The sequence below is a fragment of the Geotrypetes seraphini genome, chromosome 3, assembly GCF_902459505.1.
Source record: "Geotrypetes seraphini chromosome 3, aGeoSer1.1, whole genome shotgun sequence".
Lineage (NCBI taxonomy): Eukaryota > Metazoa > Chordata > Amphibia > Gymnophiona > Dermophiidae > Geotrypetes > Geotrypetes seraphini.
The window spans coordinates 168,295,887-168,319,304 of NC_047086.1; the positions used below are offsets into that span (position 1 = coordinate 168,295,887).

At 42.1% G+C, this 23,418-nt stretch overlaps 1 protein-coding gene across 3 annotated transcripts in view; it reads right to left on the bottom strand.

The window, feature by feature from the left end:
• Window positions 1–23,418, bottom strand: part of RGS17 (regulator of G protein signaling 17) — a 156,584-nt gene that overhangs the window by 114,801 nt on the left and 18,365 nt on the right. The gene's annotated exons all lie outside the window — the stretch shown is intronic.

Consider the following 23,418-nt stretch of genomic DNA (forward strand, 5'->3'; position numbering starts at 1 on the left):
CCTGGTAGTGCCAAAACGGTACCACTGCCCTCATTTTCTAAAGCCTGGGGTAGGCGAAATGGCATGAGGCAAAATCGAAAGCGCTGCTCCAAGAGAGGCAAGCAAACCAAGTGCCGATTCGGAGTCCATGGAAAATGTAAATAGTCTCCCAGTGTTTCTGCAGAAATGTGTAACCCTGAGAAACCAATTCAGCAGAGATCCAGCCCCAGTCTGCCCAATGCCCCCGTCTTAGGCACCATGCAGTAAGTGGAACAACGTGCTTTAGTTCCTGAAGAACTACAAGAACTGCCCTGAGGACCAGTAACACTTAAAAGGGAAACACAAAACATAGAAACTCCAAGAATGAACTGGAAACCTGAGGAGGATGCAAAGTTGCAAGCATCCTGAAAAAAGTTCACAGCCCCCTGACCTGACAATATAGCGTCTTCCCCCTCAAGAGAAAGCCTGAAGAGTCAGTGAAAGAAGTCAAGATCCCCTCAGAATGAAGTGCCGAAGGTCAGGGAACAGCAGGAGGAACACTATAGGATCTATAAGAAAAAAGAAACTAGCCTAAGAAAAATCAAGGCTTGCCAGGGAAAGAGGAGCATACTGGAACCATGAAAACAGTACTTCCTCCAAGCAACGTGAGCGAAACACGTATTGTTTCATTAACTGAGGCAGACAAGGAGTCGGGCTTATAGAAGTAAGTGACTTACCCAGGGCCAGAAGTAGCTGTAGAACGCTGACTGCCAATTCTATCTAGCACCGGCCATGAAAAAATGGCGGTGGTAAAATCTCGTGCGACAGGCTGTGCACCATAGAGGCTCCGTTGCCTCAGAAAGAAAGACAGCCCTGCCCATACAAAAAAAGAGAAACGCCAAACTGCGCCCCAAAAGATTATCACAACACCAGAACCGGAAATTATTTCTATAACGCTACCACACACACAAAGCACTGCACAGAGAGCAGAGAAGAAAACATTCAAGTATGTATATGCTCTCTTTAGGGAGATCCTGAGAGAAAGAAAGAGAAACCCGCACCAAGAACCGGGTAATCTCTAGCTGTTAACAGCAACCTGCAGCAATGCACCTTCTGGCCACCCTGTGCAGAGAAAAGCTGAACTGGGCAGTGGAGCATAAACTGAAGTCTCCCTCCAATACGCTCTCAGGTCTAATAAACATGACCCCCAAGTTACAAGAACAAACACTCACCAAGCTCCCAAGTGCTGCATCAAAGCAAAATGGGGCTGCACAACCTCCAACGCGTGGAACTCAAACAAAAGGGAGGCCTTATGAAATAATAGCCTACACGCTGCTGGGTACTCTGCTGGCATTGAGCAATTCGTGCTACAATGAGTCTCCTGCCACTCCAGGTCAGAGACTATCCGAAACTGAGCAGCACTGATTGAAAACACCCCCTGAAACGTCCTCAGGCCGTTCAAGATGGGCCCTATGCCAGCAGAACGTATATGAAATGAGAAGCAGCACTCGGGAGAAAACAAACCCAACAGCCGCAGCTTTGACACTATTGTAAATGCGGCCAACACGAACAAACAGACCACCGCCAAAGTGGAGGAAAAATCAGCCTGGAGGAGAACCGTTTAAATGCTGTGGCACCGCCGACAGCGTAGGGAAATAAGTGTACGGCTCCCGCACGCGGGAAATAACCGTTCCTTCCATGCTCCGGTAAATACAACAACAGAGCTCCCAACCTAGGCTGCCGCAAAAGTGAAGTAAAAAACAGCTTGGAGAAAAAGTGCTTGAACGCTGCAGCACTGCCGAAGGCGTAAGAAAGAAGCGCACGGGAAATAACCGCTCCTTAAGGCTCCGGTAAACATATACCCGGAGCTTCCCACAGCCAACAGACACTCCTGTGCCAAAAGCAGTTAGGCGTTGACCACCCAAAACCCGGCCTCACAACGTATGTGGCTAGAAATAAAATTGCTCACAGCAAAGTCACTCACCCGTTACGCCGGAACCCATAGAGGAAAGGCTCCCTCACAAACATGCACCCGCGACTAACGAACCCGCAGCAAACAAGAAGCCAAACCAAAACATACTCACAATAAACTCTGAGTCAGGGCTTGCAGAGGACAGCAAGAGCCGGTTGAAGCAGGTTATTGCCGGTTGCTCAGCACTAGCAGGGCAGACATTGTATATATTCCCTGTGGTCTCTTTTTTTTTTTTTTTTTTTTTAAATAAGGGAAAGAAGAAAATTATACATACAAATAGAGATCCAGTCAGACCCTCTATCACTGGAGGGAGGGTGAGGCAGGGTCCTGGGGGGGGCCCAGGTGTAACCCCTAAAGCTGGCACTGTTCAGCCAGACACTCCTGTCTCACTGAAGAGAAAATCTCAACAGGAGAAATAAGTTTCCAGTCACAGCCAGAATCCAGGAGCTAGTTGAATAGCGACCATCACCTGCTGGGAGATAGAGCATACTGGAGATACAGGAGGAGTGCCAGCCAATAGGACCACCTGTTAATCAGTTTCTCTATCTCCGCCTGTTGGTAGATGTGGGCTATCCCCATTGGTCTCTGGATTCATCTGCTGCTGTTTCTAAGGAAGTATTTTTAAACCAGACAGATTTGAAATACTTTTTTCATAAATTAACATTATTGTTCACACTCATATACAAAGAGAGAATATAAGGTGACTAACCCATGTGATGTAAAACAAGAGCAGATTGTTTTAAATTTCTGCTTTTTGATCTGTCTTGCTAAGACAGTGTGTATAAACCTAGAACAAACAGTAATACGAGTTACCATTCTGAAATTTGATCTGATGAGATTATTCAATTATCTCAACAGAATCAAATATTCTTCAAACTTTCAGAAAGATTGGGCTGGATTATGCAACCAGAAGCATAAAGTGAACCAAATCAACTTTTGAATTTGAGGGATCTAACAGAGCAAAGATGTTTACCTTTAATAGGTATTCTCTACAATTTAGACTTAGGTCCACCTGTGCCATTACACTTATTGGGCAGCAAGTTTTCACCAAAGTTTTCAGTCAGCAGCAATCTCCTCGGCTTCTTTCTATGTAATGTCAACATGGTGTAGATCTTCTCTGAAAGTAAGTCACCATGTCTTCCTTGGTTTTCCTTTCTGTCTCTTACTCTAAGAAGGTGTATTCTTTGGTCTGAAAGCTGGAAGATATGGCTATTTTAGCACACCCTTCACTCTGCTATGATGTCATATAGGCCATGGGCTTGGGCTCTTTGTGATATCTCTTTAATTAATACTATAAAATAATCCTGATATGTGATGCATTATTTTTTGCTCAAGTACTATTGATGGAATACATAGAGCACAGGATTAATCAGGTACAAAAGTGAGCTGATACTATACAACGGTATTAGAACAGAACAGCAGCTTTCTCAGAGCTCAGTAGTAGTGTATGTAAAGTTCAGCACATGCATGGCCTTTTCTGTAGGCAGTAGTCTTATCGATTAGTTTAAAGCTCAGAATTAATTTATGGGGAAATAAAGATTGGGTGCATAATTAATCCTGCTATGGTCAACACTTGTCAAAGAACAAAAAATGGAAACTGCAGTGATGATGTACAGGATGCCAAGACTTTATTAGACAATCATAAAAAGCATAAAACAGTTTGTTTCCAAAAGGACTGATAAGACAGGACTCAACATGGTCCGTGTTTCGAAGAAACACACCTTCCTTGGGGGTCCTAACGCATATCAGAACAAAATAACCTGATGGATAACAACTGAATAATGACTGGAAACAGCAGTGAATAGCTGCTAATGCTCTTGTGCGATGTTACAGGACACTTTGCTTTTTCCATTGACAAGCATGATTGAATCTGGCAAATAAGCAGGTGACTCCCAAGCTCAGGGCAACTCTAGTTTCAGTAATAATTGTCCAATTGTAAAGAAGCAACACATCTATATGTTGAATAAGACTATAGAGGTTGGGGGGTCCTTCAGTTTGGAAAAGAGATGGTTAAGAGGGAGGGGGATATGATTAAGGTCTACAAAATTCTGAGTGGTATAGAACAAGTTAAGAGTGAATCAATTTTTTATTCTTTGCAAAAAGTACAAAAACCAGGGAACACAATGAAATTACAATGGAATGCATTTAAAACAAATAGGAAGAAATAGAGCAGAGTACGATTTTGGGTTTCAAAAATGGGTTGGACAAGTTCCTGAAAAAAAAAGGGGATTGAAGGGTATAGTTAGAGGGTACTATAAAGGATAAAATGTCTTAAGTAAAGGATCACTACAGGTCACGGACCTGGGGGGCCGCCGCGAGTGTGGACTGCTGGGCGCGATGGACCTATGGTCTGACTCGGCAGAGGCGATGCTTATGTTCTTATATATATATTTTTTTAATCCAAAGGGTAGTTAAGCTCTGGAACACATTGCCAGAGGAGGTAGTTACAGTGATTAGCATAGCTAGGTTTAAGAAAGGTTTGGGCAAAAAGCCATAGTCCAATATTGAGACAGACATGGGGGTAGCCACTGCTTGCCCTGGACCAGTAGCATGGAATGTTGCTACTATTTGGGTTTTCTGCCAGGTACAGTGACCTGAATTTGCCACTGTGGAAACAGGATATCGGACTAGATCAACCACTGGTCTGACTCAGTATGGCTCTTCTCTAACTGAAGACTGGTTCAGGTGCTAGTGTGAAGTGAAAGTACGTAGCAAGGGCCAAGAAGCTGCATATCTTTGCATGTACCCTTTATTGAAGCAGATTTCAAGAGTTAACAGTAGCAGCAGTGGCTCTGATCTGATAAGGTTTGACTCTGCTGGTGAGAGGAATATCCACTTAATCATAATATAACTGAGGAAAAGATAGACTTGGAAGAGTCATTACTTATCCCTGAAGTAAACTATGAGAAATAGATCTACCTGGAACTTGTGACATACAGAAACAGGATGCTGGACTTGATGTTCTTGGTATGACTCAGTATAGCTTTTCTAATGTCACTGGTGTACAATAGTCAGTTAACATTGAAAACTATCTGGCCACGTAGAGGATTGTGTACTTCTAGTAGTGCTTATAAATAAGTAATAGTATAGTAATTGCAGTAGTAGTACGAATGGTACCCTGGGAACTGAGGAAAGTCTAAAAGAGAAGAATAAAGAATTAAATTCTGTTGCTATGTCCAGGATAGTAAGTGACTCTCTTGATATACTATACATCTTTCTTCAATGCAAAAGCCATCCATATTTTTTGTTGCTCTACCTTTTTCATCCCCTGAATCCAGGGCTTCTTTGATGTCCAGTGGTCAGCCCATTCTTCCCTCTAAACCAGGGCTGTGGAGTCGGAGACAACTTTGGGTACCTGGTCGGAGTCGTGGGTACCAGAAACTGAGGCGTCGGAGTTGGGGTACAAGAGAGCATTTCCAGGGGTGCGAGAGAAGTTTCCACATAAATATATATATACACTAGTCTTTAAGCCCGTTACATTAACGGGTGCTAGAAAGCAGCCCCCTTTCCCTCTCCCCCTCCAGTTCCTCCCTAACTGTCTCTCCGTAGCCCCCCTTCTGTCTTCCTCCCCTAAGCAAAATGATCTCCCTCCCAGCACACCCCTCCCCCCGAAGCAGCCCCCTTTCCCTCTACCCCTCCAATTCCTCCCTGACAGTGTCTCTGTGGCCCCCCTTCTGTCTCCCCTCCCAAGCAAAGCTGTCTGCCTCCCAGCACACCCCTCCCCCCAAAGCAGACCCCTTTCCCTCTACTCTTCCAATTCCTCCCTGACTGTCTCTCCGTGGCCCCCCATTTTGTCTCACCCCCAAGCAAAGTTATCTACCTCCCAGCACACCCCTCCCCCAAAGCAGGCCCCTTTCCCTCTCCAGCTCCAGTTCCTCCCTGTCTCTCCATGGCCCACCTTCTGTCTCCCCCCCAAGCAAAGCTGTGTGCTTCCAAGCACACCCCTCCCCCAAAGCAGGCCCCTTTCCCTCTTCCTCCCTCTTCCTTCTTCACTGTCTCTCCGTGGCCCCCCATTTTGTCTCACCCCCAAGCAAAGTTATCTACCTCCCAGCACACCCCTCCCCCAAAGCAGGCCTTCTTCCCAGTTCCTCCCTGTCTCTTCGTGGCCCACCCGATTTTCTCTTCTCGCGGTCTGGCCAGCTCCCCTAGTCCCTTGCCACTGCCGCCATCCCCTTCCCTTCCCGCGGTCGACAAACCTCTTGGCTCGAGCAGTGGCCGCAGCACTGTAAACACGCTGCTTGGCGGCCTCTACTGCCCCGATTTGCTCTTCCGTGTCTCTGATGATGTCATCAGAGATACGGAAGAGCAAATCGGGGCATTTGCTCTTCCGTGTCTCTGATGATGTCATCAGAGACACGGAAGAGCAAATCGGGGCAGTAGAGGCCGCCAAGCAGCGTGTTTACAGTGCTGCGGCCGCTGCTTGAGCCAAGAGGTTTGTCGACCGCGGGAAGGGAAGGGGTGGCGGGGGCGGCAAGGGACTAAGGTAGCCGGCCAGACCGGGAGAAGAGAAAATCGGGTGGGAGGCTCAACGGGGATTGGGGGGGGGGGAGGGGCGAAGACGACGACGAAGACTGAGCCCTTGCTTTCTCCCTAGCTCCCAGTGCCCTACCAGTCTGTACACCGCGATCTGGAGAGCAGGGAGTGCAACGGTTGCGGCTGGCAAGCAATGTGGCTGGGAAGCAGTAAGGCTGGGGACTCACGCATGCGCACGTCTGCAAAGCCACGGACATACATCTCACAGATCAGGGATTTCAGATCACGCAGATCTGAGTGTGCATGCGCATCTAGCGTTTTATTATATTAGATAAATAAATTATCTTGCAGTAAATGTAATCTCCTAAATAAAAAAAGAATACGAAACATATTTTTCAAGGGGGTGCAAGAATGTATTTTCAGATTGAAGGGGGTGCCGCCCACTAAGAAGGTTAAGAACCACTGCTCTAAACCAATAACCAGCTCTCCTGTTTTAGGTAGAGATAGCAATGTCTCTAGAGGTATTGGCTCCTAAGAGAGATTCATCTCATATTTCTGTAATTCAGCCTAAGGCTTTACCAGTTCCAAAGCCTGTGACTTTCTTCTTTAAATTTTCATTGAATGTGAAGATTTCTGGTAAAATTTCTCTGAAAGACATAGGGCAAATGGTTACTACAACTGAAAATATGCTTACCGTAGATCAGTGGTTCCCAAACCTGTCCTGGGGGACCCCCCAGCCAGTCAGGTTTTCAAGATATCCCTATTGAATATGCATGAGAGAGATTTGCATACCTGTCACTTCCATTATATGCAAATCTCTCTCATGCATATTCATTAGGGATATCTTTGAAAACCTGACTGGCTGGGGGTCCCCCAGGACAGGTTTGGAAACCACTGCCGTAGATCCTCTGTGGTTCAATTATGTGATTCCTTTAAGGAGCTTGCAGAGAAATCTGTTGAGCTAGATGACAAAATGGAAGAAGGGTATAAACAGACTCTCAAGTTTCTATTATTCCAAACAGTCCTAGTTTATTGGATAAAACACAGTTTGTCTTTGCATTTTAAATTAGAAGCTATGGAAAATCAATTGAAATCACAGAACTTGTGGTTTCTGAAGTTCTCATGCTCATTTATTGTCACCTGGAAGTTTTCTTCATAAATATTTTAAAGTGATTGTGGTGATTCCTAATGCTGATACGCTGCTCTTAATTTTATGATCTTTCTAGAAAAAGGGTCCAGGCTGAAGAGACAAAAAGGAGCTCAGATGCATTTCTTCAAACTTTTCTTAGATAGGCTTCTTCAAACTTTTACAGTATTTTGTCAGGGTTTAGAGGATCCTCAGGATGCTACTAGGGTCACTATCCTAGTCCCTATTGTGACTGAACAAGATAAATTGGGAGTGAGAAATTCTATGTTAAGCACATGCATCCTTTATTTTGTGGCCACATGGTTCAGCTTTTTCCCGATGTGGTTTGTGCCACTCAGTCAAGGCCTTCCTATGGTCAAAATCTCATGTGCTATATTTGGGAGGCATATTCATTTTAAATTTCCATGGGTCCAGGCATTTGGGGAAAAAATTGTATGAATATCCTTTGTTTGAGGGCTTGGGGATTGTGACGCTGTGTGGGTAAATCCAGATTTGGGGTACTGTTAAGTTGGACTGATTATCCTTTAATTTCATTTTCTGTTTCTTATAATATTGGTGTTGCTTCTCCTCACTTAAAATGGATAATATAATTTATTTAGTAATTGCTTTTTTCATTTTTTTAATTGCTTATGATCCAAGTGCTTTATAAATTGTGATTTCTTGCACTAACCCCCTAATTTACGAAGCCGCACAGCTCACAACTGGTCTGTCGCATTCTGCATGATGTCTTCTCTTGACTGAAATCTGGTCCCTTTCAGGGGCATTTTCGGAAAAGCCAGAAGTCAATCGGAGTTGCGTCAGGAGAGTAGGGAGCCTGAGGAATCACAGGTGCGCTGTGTTTGGCCAGGAAATGCCGCATCAAATGTGAAGAATGGGCAGGTGCGTTATCGTGATGGAGTTGCCAATTGTCCGCTGCCCAAAGGTCCAGCCAGTTGCGTCTCAAAGCGTTACGAAGGCGATGCAAAACCTCTTGGTAGTATCCCTTGGTGATTTGATGATCCTGCATCACCAGGGTCCTCATTTGGTCAATGACGATCTCATTTCTGGATGTTGAGGGCCTACCAGAGTGTGCTTCACTCTCCACTGATGTGCGGCCATCTTTGAAGTGGTTGTACCACTCCTTTATCTGTGTGGTGTCCATTGCTTCATCCCCAAAGGCTTTTTGAATCTTGTGGATCATTTCCACTTGGGAATCGCCAAGCTTTACACAAAATTTAATGCAGTAGTGTTGTTCAACTTTTCTATCATTTTGTCAAAAATGAAAATCAGAGGGCACTCACACTTCAAGTTTCAAGTTTTATTACCATTTGATGAATCGCCTATACAAACTTTCTAAGCGATGAACAGTTTTATAAAAAACAACAATTTAGAGGACAAACAGCTTTAAAACACAAGTAAAAAGCTAATATACTTATAACACTTAACAAACTTCATCATACATGTGGATTAAGGACAGACATGATATAAGAGGATAGGAGGGGAAAAGTTACAATTCTCTCAGGTAGAAAAAACTTAGAAGAGGAAAGAACAAGAGGAAAGGAAAAATTGAATTCTGGATTAAGTAACAGGTCTCAAAATTTAATTGTTAAAAGCATCATTAATAAGAAAGTTTTTAGAAGATTTTTTAAAGGAAATAAGATCTTTTTCTTTTCTGATATAGAGTGGCAATGAATTCCACAATTGTAGAGCTATAACAGAAAACATGTCATCTCTTCTTGTGCCAACAATTTTCAAGGAAGGGACAGTTAATAGGTCTAGTGATGATGATCGAAGAGAACGAGGGGCATAATAAGGAATGATCATTCTAGACATAAATTGAGGTTCACTGAAAGTTAATATTTTGAATACCAGGAATAATATATTAAAGGTAATACGGTGGCTGATAGGAAGCCAATGGGAATTGATTAATAGTGGTGTAACATTGTCGTATTTTTTTGCTTTATGAATAAGTTTTATTGCAGTATTTTGGATTATCTGAAGCCTTCTTTTTTCTTTTTGTGATATATTGATTAACAGAGAATTACAATAATCGAGTTTAGTTATAATCATAGAGTGTATGAGTATATTAACGGATTTAGATTCTAGAAATGTTGAGATAGAACATATCAAACGTAGTTTATAGAAACAAGATTTAACTATTTGACTAATGTGGTTATGAAAAGATAGATTAACATCAATAATTACTCCTAAAATTTTTAACATAGGTACTGATTCTAGGGCAGGGGTGTCCAATGTCGGTCCTCGAGGGCCGCAATCCAGTCGGGTTTTCAGGATTTCCCCAATGAATATGCATGAGATCTATTAGCATATAATGAAAGCAGTGCATGCAAATAGACCTCATGTATATTCATTGGGGAAATCCTGAAAATCCGACTGGACTGCGGCCCTCGCGGACCGACATTGGACACCCCTGTTCTAGGGGAATATTATCAAGTACAAATGAGGATCTCGGCGTTAAGACTTTTTTCCAAGTGAAAAACATGGTTTTAGATTTTTGTATATTTAGTGATAATTTATTAAGGCTAAGCCAATTTTTTATCGTATCCAATTTAGTATTGATTGTTGTAATTTCTTCGTCGTTTTCCGGATCAAATGGGTGAAGAAGTTGAATGCAAGCAGTGTCTCACTTCCGGTTCACCACACAATTGTTTCCCACGTACACACCTTTATAGGACCCCCAGGGACCCCTGAAGAAGACTTTTTGTCGAAACGCGAACCGTGTTGGGTCCTGTATCCCTAGCGGACTAGGTCCTTTAAGGCTCTTATGTGGATGATTTACTTTTATGTGGCTGGAATTATTTTATGTGGATGATTTTAGTGTACCTTTGGAACTTTGATACTTTCAAATAAAGTCCATTTAGGAACATCGTCACTCCACAGAGTTTTTTTGGTTTTCTCTGAAGAAGTTGAATGTCATCTGCATAAGAAAATGAAGTAAAACCCAGAGATTGACAAATTGTAAGTAGTGGAGAAAGGAAAATATTAAATAAGAGAGGAGACAGAATAGAACCCTGGGGTATTCCAAAGGATGATGAATAAGAGTTAGAACAATCATCATTAAATCTAACAGTAGAGGAACGGTTTGAAAGAAAAGAGATAAACCAATTTAGGACCTGACCACCAATACCCAGAGATTCTAGCCGGTTAAGTAAGAGGTCGTGATCAATAGTATCAAAAGCCGCAGATAAGTCTAAAGAAAAAAGGGCAACTGATTTATGGTGGTCTAAGTCAGTGTTTTTCAACCGCTGTTCCGCGGCACACTAGTGTGCCGCGAGATGTTGCCTGGTGTGCCGTACGGTGTAGACACTGATTAGGCCTCAGGCCGGGTCCCGCACGCGCTCCCATGAGACTCCCCCGGTCCCCGCTGCTGTTCAGTTTCGATCTTCTGCTCTGACGCAACCGGAAACAGGAAGTTGCAGCAGAGCAGAAGATTGAACACTGAGCAGCCGCGCGTGCGCGGCTCTTTGGGAAAGCGTGCATGTCGCCAAAAAACAAAACCTACAAACTAAGGTGAGGCGAAGGGAGAGAGCTGGCTAAACAGTAGGATCGATTGGGCAGGCGAGTGGTGGCTGCGGGGACCTTGCGATCGCTCGTGTTCCCGGCTCAAATTGGAAGGAGGGAGTGAAAGGGAAAAGGATTCTGGGCCAAGGGGATGAAGACGGAAAGAAAAACCCACAGCAGGAAAGAAAGGGAAGGACAGGCAGGTGAGCCAGATGCTAGAAGCAGGGGGGGGGGGAAGAAAGAGGGGAAAAAGCTAGATGGGGTTGAAAAGAAGAGACACACTGGTATGGAAGAGGAAGATAGGGGAAATCTGGACACAGGAAGGTAACAGAAAGAGGGGAAATTATGTGCATGGGGCATAGGGACAGAGACATAAAGGGGACATGCCATGGGGATGGTATATGGACACAGGGGGGGGGCAATGACAGATACATAGGGGAGATATTAGAAATGGAGAAAATAGGAGCACAGAAGCGAGATGGTTTGTGGGGATGGGACAGGGACCGAGCTCGCAGGCTCCAGTGGCTTGCACAAATTACATTGTAACGTGCCATGAAAATAAGAGGGAGGAAGGTAGATAGATAAGCCACGTGAGAGGAGCTGAAGGGTAGTAGAAAGGAACAGATGGTAAAGGAGGGAGGGAAGGGTGGTGGTGGAAAGGAATAGGACAGACATTGAAGGAGGGTGGAGAGGAACAGACCCCGAAGGGAAATGTGGAAGACAGAGTGGGAAGAAGATAGATGCCAGACTATGGGGGAGCGGAGGGAAGAAGATGGGTGCTAGACCAATTGGGGGGGGGGGTGAAGGGAGAGGCACAGTAACAGCAAATGGAAGACGTAGAGAGAAGACACACAGTGGATGGAAGGAATTCAATGAGAAGATGTGGAAAGCAGAAACCAGACAACAAAGGTAGAAAAAAAAATTATATTTATTTATTTATTTATTTTTTGCTTTAGGATAAAATAGTATATTAGTTGTGTTGATAAAAATTTATAAACAAAGCCCTGCCAGCTGAACATCTCTTTCTCTAGTTCAGCAGCAGGAACTTTGATTTATAAGAAAGGAATAAGCTAAATATTACAGTACTAAGGCTTATATGGATGCAGCGGGGACGGTGACGGGGCGGTGAATGGGATGGCAGTGGCGGTGACGGGGCGGTGAAAGGGATGGCGGTGACGGTGACGGGGCGGTGAAGGGAACGGCTGTTGACGAAGAGTTACGTGTGTGTCTTTCTTCGATTCCAGCCAGAATATCAGCTTTGTGTTCAGCCAAACAGGCCCAGGTTTCGCACTGAATAAAGTATTTTATAATTTTTCACTATTCTGTTTACTTAATATTTCATAATAAAGTAATTATAAAATACTTTCTTTGTGTTTATTTGATTCCTATTCAAGAGAATTACTTTATATATAGTCAATATAGGCACAGAGTTAAATTTTTTAACATTTTCTAATGGTGGTGTGCCTCGTGATTTTTTTCATGAAACAAGTGTGCCTTTGCCCAAAAAAGGTTGAAAAACACTGGTCTAAGTAATAATGGATATTAGTTATGAGACCTAACATAGAGTATTCTGTGTTATGGTGTTTGCGAAAACCTGTTTGGTTAGGGTGCAATGCATTTGAGGATTCGATAAAATCTGAGAGTTGTTCAAAGACCAGTTTTTCAATTAGCTTTGCCAGAAAAGGTAAGTTAGAAATTGGGCGATAATTAGATGCATCATCCTGACTGACTTTATGATTTTTCAGTATTGGAGTAACAATAAAAGTTTTCCAATCGGTGGGAATGGTGGCTGTAAGAAAACTATTTTTGATGAGTGACTGGATAAAAGGGCCGAAGCAGGAGAAAAATTTTTTCAAATAAAACGGAGGAATAATTTCTAAACGAGAACCTTTTATATTGATTTTTTGAAAAGTCCCTTCTATTTCTTTTAAAGATGGAATTTTAAAGTTAATACATTTAGACGTAGGTATAGAAGTATTAATGCAATTATCTAAGGAATCACCTGTCGTGCTGACTTCAAAAGTTTTTCGGATAGTAGCAATTTTTTCACAAAAGTAGTCCGCCAGACCTTGTGCTTTGAGATTGGATTATAGATTAGAATTATTGTTTTTAGTCTTCGGTGTGATAGATTTTAGAGTAGCAAATAATGCAGAGGTATTTTTAGCTTTATAGATTTTATTGGAATAATAGGTTTTTTTTTGCCTGGTTGATTTTATTTTTATAGAGAAACGCCTTTTCTCTATAATGTTGTAAATTTGTAGGTGTTTTGGATGATCGCCATTTCCTTTCTAGTGAACGGAGTTGGGTTTTTGTCAAAGAGAGGTCTTCCTAATACCAAGGGTTACGTAATTTACGGAGGGAAATAGTTTTTGAGATCATTGGTGCTTTATTATTCAGAAGAGTTTCAAGAGAGGAATTCCAAAATTGTAATTGCTCATCAATAGATTCGAAATTGGGAATATTTGTAGAAGAACTAAAAAAAGGTATGATTTCAGTGGTTTCTAATTTCAAAAAATCCCTAAACGTAATCTTTTTTTTGTTGAGTTCTGAAGAAAGTTTTGTCATTATTGGTTTGGAGTAATAACAGTTGAGCGAGATAAAAGAATGATCTGACCAGGGTACAGGAGAGATTAGCGGTACTGAGTGAGTTACCTGTTGAGATTTGGATGTAAGAATCATGTCCAAAGTGTGTTTTGAAGAATGTGTGGGTTCCTGGATCAGAGTTTGCAGATCTAAAGTCTTAAAAAAGTTAAGTGTATCAGTTGTATACAAGTTGGTAAGATTATCAAAATGAATATTAAAATCTCCCAAAATTACAGGACAAGTGGAAGCTGAACAGAAGTCAAATATTAAATTATGAAGGGAAAGTAATTTGGTATGGTCTATAGGGGGAGGAATATAAAGTAAAAGGAGGTCAGTTTTAAGATTCAGATTAATTTTAACATGTAGAAATTCAACAGCGTTATTAATGGATTGGTTGCAGATCTTGACTAAGTTCTTTTGGAAAATAATAGCTAAGCCACCGCCTTTACGATTATGGCGGTGGTTCCAATAGTAATCAAAATTAGGAGGATAGCAAAAAGAAAGATAAGCTTCATCGCCAGTAGAGAGCCATGTTTCGGTAATACAGAGAATATGTAGTCCTTGATGAAGAATAGCATCTTTTAATAAATGATGTTTGCTTTTGATTGATCTTGAATTGATAAGGCCAAGTTTTAAAATTGTATTATTAAGGGAGAAATTTCTATGGAGAGGAACAGAAGTATTTATTGCTGCATCTTTAGAAGGCAAGGATACAGTTGGAACTGTCAAGGTAGTATGAAGGAGAGTTCTAGTAGGTTTATAGGAAATAGGTCTGTGGCCCCAGTGAACTGGGATATTATTACATGGAGAAAGCATAGTGGGGTCTGAATTAGTAAGGATATATTGGAACTGAAAAGTCAGAGCTAAGGTGCAAATAATGCGGAAAATTAATAATTTGTATATGTGGCTAAAGAAAGCTACAAAAAGTAAAAAAGGTTTAAAAGTGAAGGCGCCCTCGGGATGCGCACGAAGGAGCGAACTAAGGAGCAGGTCCTGCTCCTTTAGCGCGCTCCTTCGGCATGCGCCGCAGAGAGTCCAACTAACCTGGTGGGGAGAGAAGTCCGGCGGGCCGCCGCAAAACGGCGGCAGAAAAGTAGCAAAGGAATTTGACTGGTGGGGGGAGGAGTCCGGCGGGCCGCCGCAAAACTGCGGCAGAAGAGTAGCAAAGAAATTTGACTGGTGGGGGGAGGAGTCCGGCGGGCTGCCGCTTTGCCACTTCCTCACTCATCGGCGGTCTGCCGGCGACTGACAGCTTCTGTAGCTGGGAAAAAATTCAAGCATGTGCATTAGGGTCGCCTACATACATGCACCAAACCGCACCTCCCTAGCTTTATTTTTTATACAAGAAAAATTAAAGTCTGATATTTTTTGAACAGCCCTTGTAAACTTTTTTATCTTCCTGCCATAGTTTTGTGTGGACAAAAGGACTGTGTGGTTTGCTGATTTGTTTGAGACCGGGAGACATGAGAACTTCCACTAAGTAGAGGCTCACCAGGAGGGAGTGCCTCAGAAGAGGCAACATTTGAACTTGTGAAGATTTTTCTTTTTGTGTCTTTTCTTTCTTGAAAAGTAAAAGCAGGGCCTGTAAAGACTGCCACACTGGAACCCTTCTATACCCTCAAGCTGGGATTCCAAGAGTCTGCTTGGCTTGGTTTTGAAATTTTGATTTGCTTTATTAATGCCAGTCTCCAAGGAAGGAGAGTCCACCATTCATCTAAGGTGTGGGAATGTGGGTGCTTGAAAAAGCTATTTTTTCTGAGGTGAATTTGGCAATTCTCCCTCCACCAACACCTAGGAGTTGATGGTCAGCTGGGTAGGAACAGACAGGTTGAGCGCTGACTTTTGGAGAGGCTTGTGTCACTTTTCTGGATTTTTATTTTTGGTTGTTTGTGCTGCAATACTTAGCAATGTAATGAATGCATGAACTGCCTCACAGAGGAGGGCATAGTAGCCCTAATAGCCGGTGCAGCTGTAATAAGGCTTTGACAAGTAAGCCAAAAGGCCCTGATAAGCCAGGGTCACCGGACTGTAGATTCCTAGTTTTGTTTATGTGTTATCTTTCCAAATTGAAATGACTGGAGGAGGTTATTGAAATGTTTGAACCTTACCTGCCATGCTCTGGAGAAAATGAATGTTATAAGCTGGAGCTAATCATCTGAAGTTTTTCCTTTTTGTTGAAGTCAAAATAAAAATACATTAGGGAGAGGATTCAAGATGACGACGGAGCAAGTCACATAGCTGGAGGCTCTCCCTGCACCGGCAAATTAAATATTTCTAACTGCTTACCGACTTGCCTTTCAGTATGCCTGAGCGCAGAGGGAAAAAGAGGGATGGTCTTCCTTCGCCTCCTCGCTATCGCGCCAGACAGCTATAACAATGTCTGCTGTCCCGGTTGTTCAGAGCGCTCCGGTAAGCCGAGAGGGGTCGATCTCAGCTTCGGAAAGCGAAGTCTCGCTTAGCCCAGTTGGTCCGGGAGTTCCCCCACGCCCAGGGAGAATGTCAGGGACGCCGACGGCGCTAAAGGAAGTGGTGGGGATGTCATTGACCTCGCCAGCACTGTTTGGTTTACCCCTAACCCCGGAGGCAGTTCCAGTCTCGTTGGACTCTTTACATCAAGCGCCAGCTGCTGGTGCGCTAGGAATTCAGGGCGGTTCAGGGAATGAAACTTTTAATCCTGATATGGAGAATTCTGCTTCTTATACTATTCCTGCTTCCCTTTTGACCCCGCTGAAGAAACCACCGGTGATTGATTTGGAAGCACTCTGGGAGGCTATCAAAAGCCTTCATAAGGTACGCTCCTATACTATACCAACTTTGCAAACTTCTTTATTACAGTTGAAAAATGTTGAGGGGAAAATTCAACATCAAGACCAGAGACTAGACAAAGTTGAAAAACAGGTCTCTGATTTACAGAAATCTTCTAATCTTCAATTTAAAGATAAAGCAATGTTGTTTAGGAAGATTGAGAATCTGGAGAATGCAAATAGGAATTTAAATCTAAGACTAATTAACTTTCCAGTCACCAGATTACAATCACCTAAGGAACTTTTTCATCAGTTCTTAACATCGGTCTTAAAGTATTCAGAGACTTCAATGCCTCCTCTACAGAAATTATACTATTTGAATATTCCTAAAGGAAAGAATCAGGACTTGGAAAATCAACAAATAGAACTAGATATAACAAATATTCTTGAGTCCTCTTATCCTGAAATTTCTGAGAGGGCTACATTGCTTGTGACCTTTGTTTTTTTACAGGACAAGGAAGCAGTTCTTTGTCTGTTCTTTAGGACTGAGAATGTTGAATTTTATGGTTCAAAAATAGCTATATTTCCGGATGTTTCCAAATGGACGCAATTACGTCGTAAAAAATTCCTGATGTTACGTCAATCGGTATTGGGTTTGGGAGCTACCTTTCAGCTGCGTTTCCCGTGTAAATATTGTATTATTCATCAAGCAAATAGATATGTTTTTTATGAACCTGATCAATTACAATTTTTTCTGGAAGGTAAAGCGGCTTCCGTTACTCCTCAGATGCCCGTTGAAGTCATCGGCCAGACCGTATAGACAGATACAACCGATATGCTCTGTATTATGTTATGAATATTGAATTTTTCTTTGTATAATCAACTACCCTTGATAAGTGCTTGATCCTCTCTCCTTAATAGTGGACTATTATCATGGTACCGTATATGTATTATTTCATGTTTTATTATTTCTTCTTTGGGATTGTTATTTTTCTTAATCAAAGAATTTCTTTGTATGTAAAATGAAAGTTAATAAATAAAATAAAAAAATAAAAATACATTTATTTTCCATGACTATTGGCATTAGTGTTATTCTGTTTTTGTTTTACTATAAACAAGTGAATGTTATCACCGTGCTTTCACTTTCTGGAAGCACCCTGGAACTATTCATACCGCCAGCTGGGGTTTCAGCCTGTGACTCAGGGACCGGCTGGTGCCACAATATGGATATCCATTTCTCATGTATTTTAGAACAAGATCTGTCCACATACAGCCTATTTTAAATACATGAGAAATGGACATCCAAGTGCTGGCTTTGTCCAGCATGAGCATCCATCTTACAAACTGAAACATTCAAACTATGAATGAGGCAAAACAAAGGCTGTGGATGTCTTTGTAGCAGCACGGCCACACTGAAATCCATGTAGAACAGGGATCGCAAAGTCCCTCCTTGAGGGCCGCAATCCAGTCGGGTTTTCAGGGATTTCCCCAATGAATATGCATTGAAAGCAGTGCATGCACATAGATCTCATGCATATTCATTGGGGAAATCCTGAAAACCCGACTGGATTGTGGCCCTCAAGGAGGGACTTTGAGATCCCTGATGTAGAAAAATAGCCTAATGGCTAAAGCAATTGGCTCAGCACCAGCATAAAAGCCAGAGATCACTGAATCAAAGCCAACTGTAAGTTTGTAATTTTCTTTTCTTTTTTAATTGTGAGCCTTCCAGGGACAGAAAAATACCTACTGTGACTTCCCTTATTCCATCCAGTGTATAATATCTCAGCCAAGTACTTTTCTGTAACCTAGATATGTGAAGTAACACAAATAAATAGACATCCACCTTTTGGATATGGACATCCCTTCCCCTTCTGCACTAGGAGTTGGAGGTCCATATTTTGTCCCCTCCCCTAAAGACCTGCCCAAAACATGCCCCCTTGCAATTTTAGACATCCATGCTACATGGATGTCTAAATGTTGGTTTTAATTCATCAAGAGCTTCTAAAGCAGGGGTCTCAAAGTCCCTCCTTGAGGGCCGCAATCCAGTCGGGTTTTCAGGATTTCCCCAATGAATATGCATGAGATCTATGTGCATGCGCTGCTTTCAATGCATAGTCATTGGGGAAATCCTGAAAACCCAACTGGATTGCGGCCCTCAAGGAGGGACTTTGAAATCCCTGCCCTAAAGTAACTGCCTTATAGTGTTAAATAAAATGTGCTTGTCTTACTATGCAAAATATTAAAATATATACAGATATACTAAAGAATTGTTACAAAATCTTCTGATTCTACAAAACTATCCTTAAGCTACCACAGGGGATTGGGAGTTCTGCCTATGTGCAAACACACAAAAAGTACCATTTAGCTATTGGCAAATTTTGAAAAGTGCACGTGTACTTTCACTTTAAAACATAACCCTGGGAATTTATGTACTGTACTTACACTAACACCTGTATTACACATGTGTTTCATATTTTCGCATTAGTACATGTTTTGTACTAATTTACATGCATATGCTGAAATTTTCAAAAATATTTACCCCTCTCTTTATCCCTGCTCCTGGGAATGCTTGCATGATGTCCAAGTAAAGTTAGCACTGTCAAGATTACCAAAGTTATAAGCATTTGCCAGATTTGTATGACAAACAATACAGGAGTTAAATAGAGATTTGGAGAATTGCTTCTTAGGCTCTTCCATACCAGTACTGGGGACACCATAAGTATTAGTCATGTAGCCATTTCTCAATGTATTATTGTTTATTAATGTCAATGAGAAATAGTCAAAATATCAAACTGTTTCATCACCCCTGCAGCATCAGCAAATTTTTTTATAGTTTCAAGTCATGACAGATATATTTTTATTTTAAAAACTGTTCAGTTCTCTTTGGTTTTAGAAATAGAGAAAAGGATGATTAATTACAAGCAGATTAGTCTGACTTCAGTTAAGGGTACGCTAATGAAATCATTACTGAAGCAAAATGAAATCATTACTAAAGGAAGGGATAATGGAGCACTTGAACCTGACTGGTTGCATGATCTAAGACCACACAGTATTATCAGAGGGAGGTCATGTGAGATATATTTGATCCATTTCTTTGATTTGGTGATTAAAGAAGAAATGGTAAAGTTTACACCAAGGAAAGAGGAATGGCTCAGGACATAGCGGAATGTCAGTGAAATGGCTCGGGACATAGTCCTGGGACTTTTCTATACAGTGGTACCTTGGATTACGAGCATAGTCCGTTCCAGGAGCATGCTCGTAATCCAAAATGCTCGTTTATCAAAGCGAGTTTCCCCATAGGAAATAATGGAAACTCGCTTTGATGCGTTCCCCCCCCCCCCGAGAACCGGCATTGCTCCCCTCGAAGGCCCCCCCTGTGAACCGGCACTCCCCCGCCACGATCCGACCCCCCCCGACACGATTGGGCACCCCCCGCCATGATCCGCCCCCCCCCCCCACGATTGGGCACCCCCCCGACACGATCCGACATCCCCCCCCGTTCAGAACGTGAACTCGCAGGCCTTGAGCATGCTCAGATGCTCAAGGCCCAGCAGAGGAGAAGGCCGATTTTCAAGAGTGCCCAGATGAGGGTAAGAAGCAGCGGGGGGTGCCCAATTGTGTCGGGGGGGGGGGGGGGGGTCGGATCGCGGGGAGGGGTGGGGTGCTCGTAAATCGAGCCATGCTCGGTTTCCGAGGCACCGATTTTGCAAATGTTTTGCTCGTCTTGCAAAACACTCGCAAACCGGTGCACTCGTAAACCGAGGTACCACTGTATTTTCAAATGTAATATCACAGATGATTTTGTAGGAAAGGTTTGTCTTTTTGCAGATGATATGAAAATCTGTAGGAGTAGACACTCCTGATGCAGTAGGCGAAATGAAAAGAGATTCAATGCAGTGAAGAACAGAATCATGTACTTGGGGGACAAATATCTAAGCAGCATTACATGATGAGGGGAAGAAGACGAGATACTGATATGAACTAAACAGGATAGGAATATCAGGATGACAAAATCTATTCATTTCAAAATTGCAATACAGTATAAAAAGGCAATTGTTTGAGCACAAGAAATGTGAAGATACATAGAAAAAGTTTTTCCAGTAGAAAGAAGCAAACACAGCAGGGATGATGGAAAACAGCCAAACCAAGGGAGTTCCTTCAAAAAACTTTATTCAATATAAAAGGCTTGACACAAGCCATGTTTTGGCTGAGGAACCTGCTTCAGGAATCTAAAAAGAATATATAACATAAATAAAGAACAATGCAAAGCCTTTTATATTGAGGGTATAATAAAGCTTTTTGAAGGAGCTCTACTGGTTTGGCTGTTTTCTGTCATCCCTGCTGTGTTTGCTTCTGTGATTGTTTTGCAGTGGATCGTTTTCTCTGCTCTATACTTGTTTTCTAGTAGAAACAAATTTCATCCAGATCTGGTTAACACCAGCCTCTCTCATAAATGGTCTTGACAAACAGACCCGATGATTTTTATAGGTACTTTCACTTCTGCACAAAACATGTCTAAAAAAATTATTACGAGGTTATGTGATGGGAGCAGCTGGAAGAATTTATAAGGTTTAATCACCAAAAGAGATATTCTTCTACCTTTTTGCCACACCTGCTTTGGGAGGGATGCCATATTGAGTGGATCCAATCAGAACCAGTAAATCTGTAGATGTTAGTGTAAAAAAAAAAAAACAACCCAACACTCAGGCCCTCCACAAAGACCATTTTATTGGACCAATTAGTGCAACAAGATGGCACCTTCTCAGCATAATGCAACTCTCCTCTGGGGATACCGAATAGAATCCTCCACAGAAATTGGATTGGAACTTTCAAATATGGCCCTGAATTCAATATTGCAAGCAATATAAAAGTAAGAAAAACTTACTGCACAACTATTGTGTATTCAGTGATCTGTTGGAGGTGCACTCTGAGGTGCAAACATGGGTAATTTAAGCATTCCATCTACGCTATTCACTTTTCTCTTTTTAAAACATATAGTCCCCGATTCACTAAAGTCAGCGATCGTCGCTAAACCGTCACTAAATAATCGCTGCTAACCGACCCAATTCACAAAACAGCCCACCACGTGGTTTACCCTCAATCGCCCATTTTCCAATCCGGCTATGCAAATTTATAAAACCCAATGCAAAATAGCCAAGTGATTAATTAACTAACATTTGCTTGGATATTTTGCATTGGGTTTTAAGATCCTATAACCTGACTGATGTAGACCTGTCGGCAACTGTGTTAGCGACAGGTCTGCTAGTTTTATTTTTTTTTCATGGTACAGATATTTTGCATGTATTACATACGCAAAATATCTGCCCCATTAAAAAAATAATGAAAAAAAATCCCACACTGTTCGAAACCGCTCTCTCCCCCCCAGCATGCAGCGACCCACAAATAGCAGGAGGGATGTCCACTCCTTCCTGCCACTACTCTCACCGGCCCACCCACTTCCTTGAAAAAAAACGGCAGGAGGGATGCCTACTCCCTCCTGCCACCTGACGCTCCCCCCCGCACTGAACTTAAATATGGCAGGAGGGATGCCCATTCCCTTCTGCCATCGGCATCGACCCCCCACCCCCGAACACTCCCCCCGTGCCAAAATGGCAGGAGGGATGCCCCCCTCCCCTGCCCTGTTCTATGTCCATAACTTTGGCATTGGGAGAAGGAGGAACCCCAAACACCTCGTGCTCCTCCGCCTGGCCTGTTATGCCACTGGCCTAAGGTCCCTCCCCATGCATCACATGGTGGGGCCAGTTTATTTATATAGGTAATCTTCCCTTATTTACCTTCAGCAAATGCTTGATCTTTAGGGTTAAAGGAGTGAGCCAATAAAATACAGTGTACCTAAGCAGTAGACAGACCATCCTCTTCTCAAGACTCTTCTATGAAATGTGCTATGCTAGGAGAAAGACACAATGTGCTCTTCTGTTTGAAGGGCCATTTGTTATTTTGTCACAACTTGTATCTTGTCAACGTGCACTATTGTGATGGAGTTGATCACATACTGTAGTGCACACGCTTCTAGATGTGCAATAATCTGAACAATCTTAGATAGAACACAAACATTTACTTCAGTATTTAGAGACCAGGGTCACATATATTTTTCTCTGTTTTCTAACTACAAGTCTGACCAATGAAAATAATAAATTTTCAGAGAGAGGGAGGGAGGGACTGAAGGAGGAAGCAAGAAAGATCAAGACTCGAATATAAACCGAGACCCCCACTTCTAGGCCATTTTTTAGATTCAAAAATCTCGAGTATATAGGTAGCACATTTTAATATAATGATCTAAAGATTTATTAATCAAAATTAAAATGTGATGATATTTTTAGAAATATTTCTAACTCTTAATAATCATTGGAGAACAATCATCCAAAGCACAAGGTGCAAGGCATCAGTTATTTGCTGTGAAGAAACAGAAGCAAACTCATTCCTCCTCACTGCTCCTCATTCAGCACAGCAACATTCCTGAAAAGTGCAAACAATATCACCAGCCTTTTTCAAAACACAAAAGCAAATTGCTCACAAGGGTTTGAAGAACTGGAACTTCTCTCAGAAAGAGTGGTATGTCTACAAATAATTTGAAACAATTCTTTTGCAGCAGGTGGAGCTTCATTAATTTTTAAGTTCCAATAATCTTTTTTTTAGATTGCAAAATTAAAATTTTGTATTCAGCTAATCCTGTTTGATTTGCAGCATCTGGTATCTTCAAGCTATTTCTAGTTTTCTCAAATTCTTTTTAACCGTTGTCAGGGATATAAAGAGCTGATTGTAAAAATTTAAAGATTGATTTGCAGCTTTGTCTACTGCCCGATTCGCTGATTCGAATCAATTCACCGATTCACTTCGGTAAATCAATTTGTTGTCCGAGAAAATAGTCATCCTCCTATGTAACTAAAGCCTTCTTGATGACACTAGACTTTGAGCCACCTATTGAAGCTCTCAGTATTTAGTACTTTTTCCTCTCCCTTTCCATAAGTAGGCAGTATTTCTGAAAAAGCTACAGTCTTTACAAAAGGTTTTATACCCTC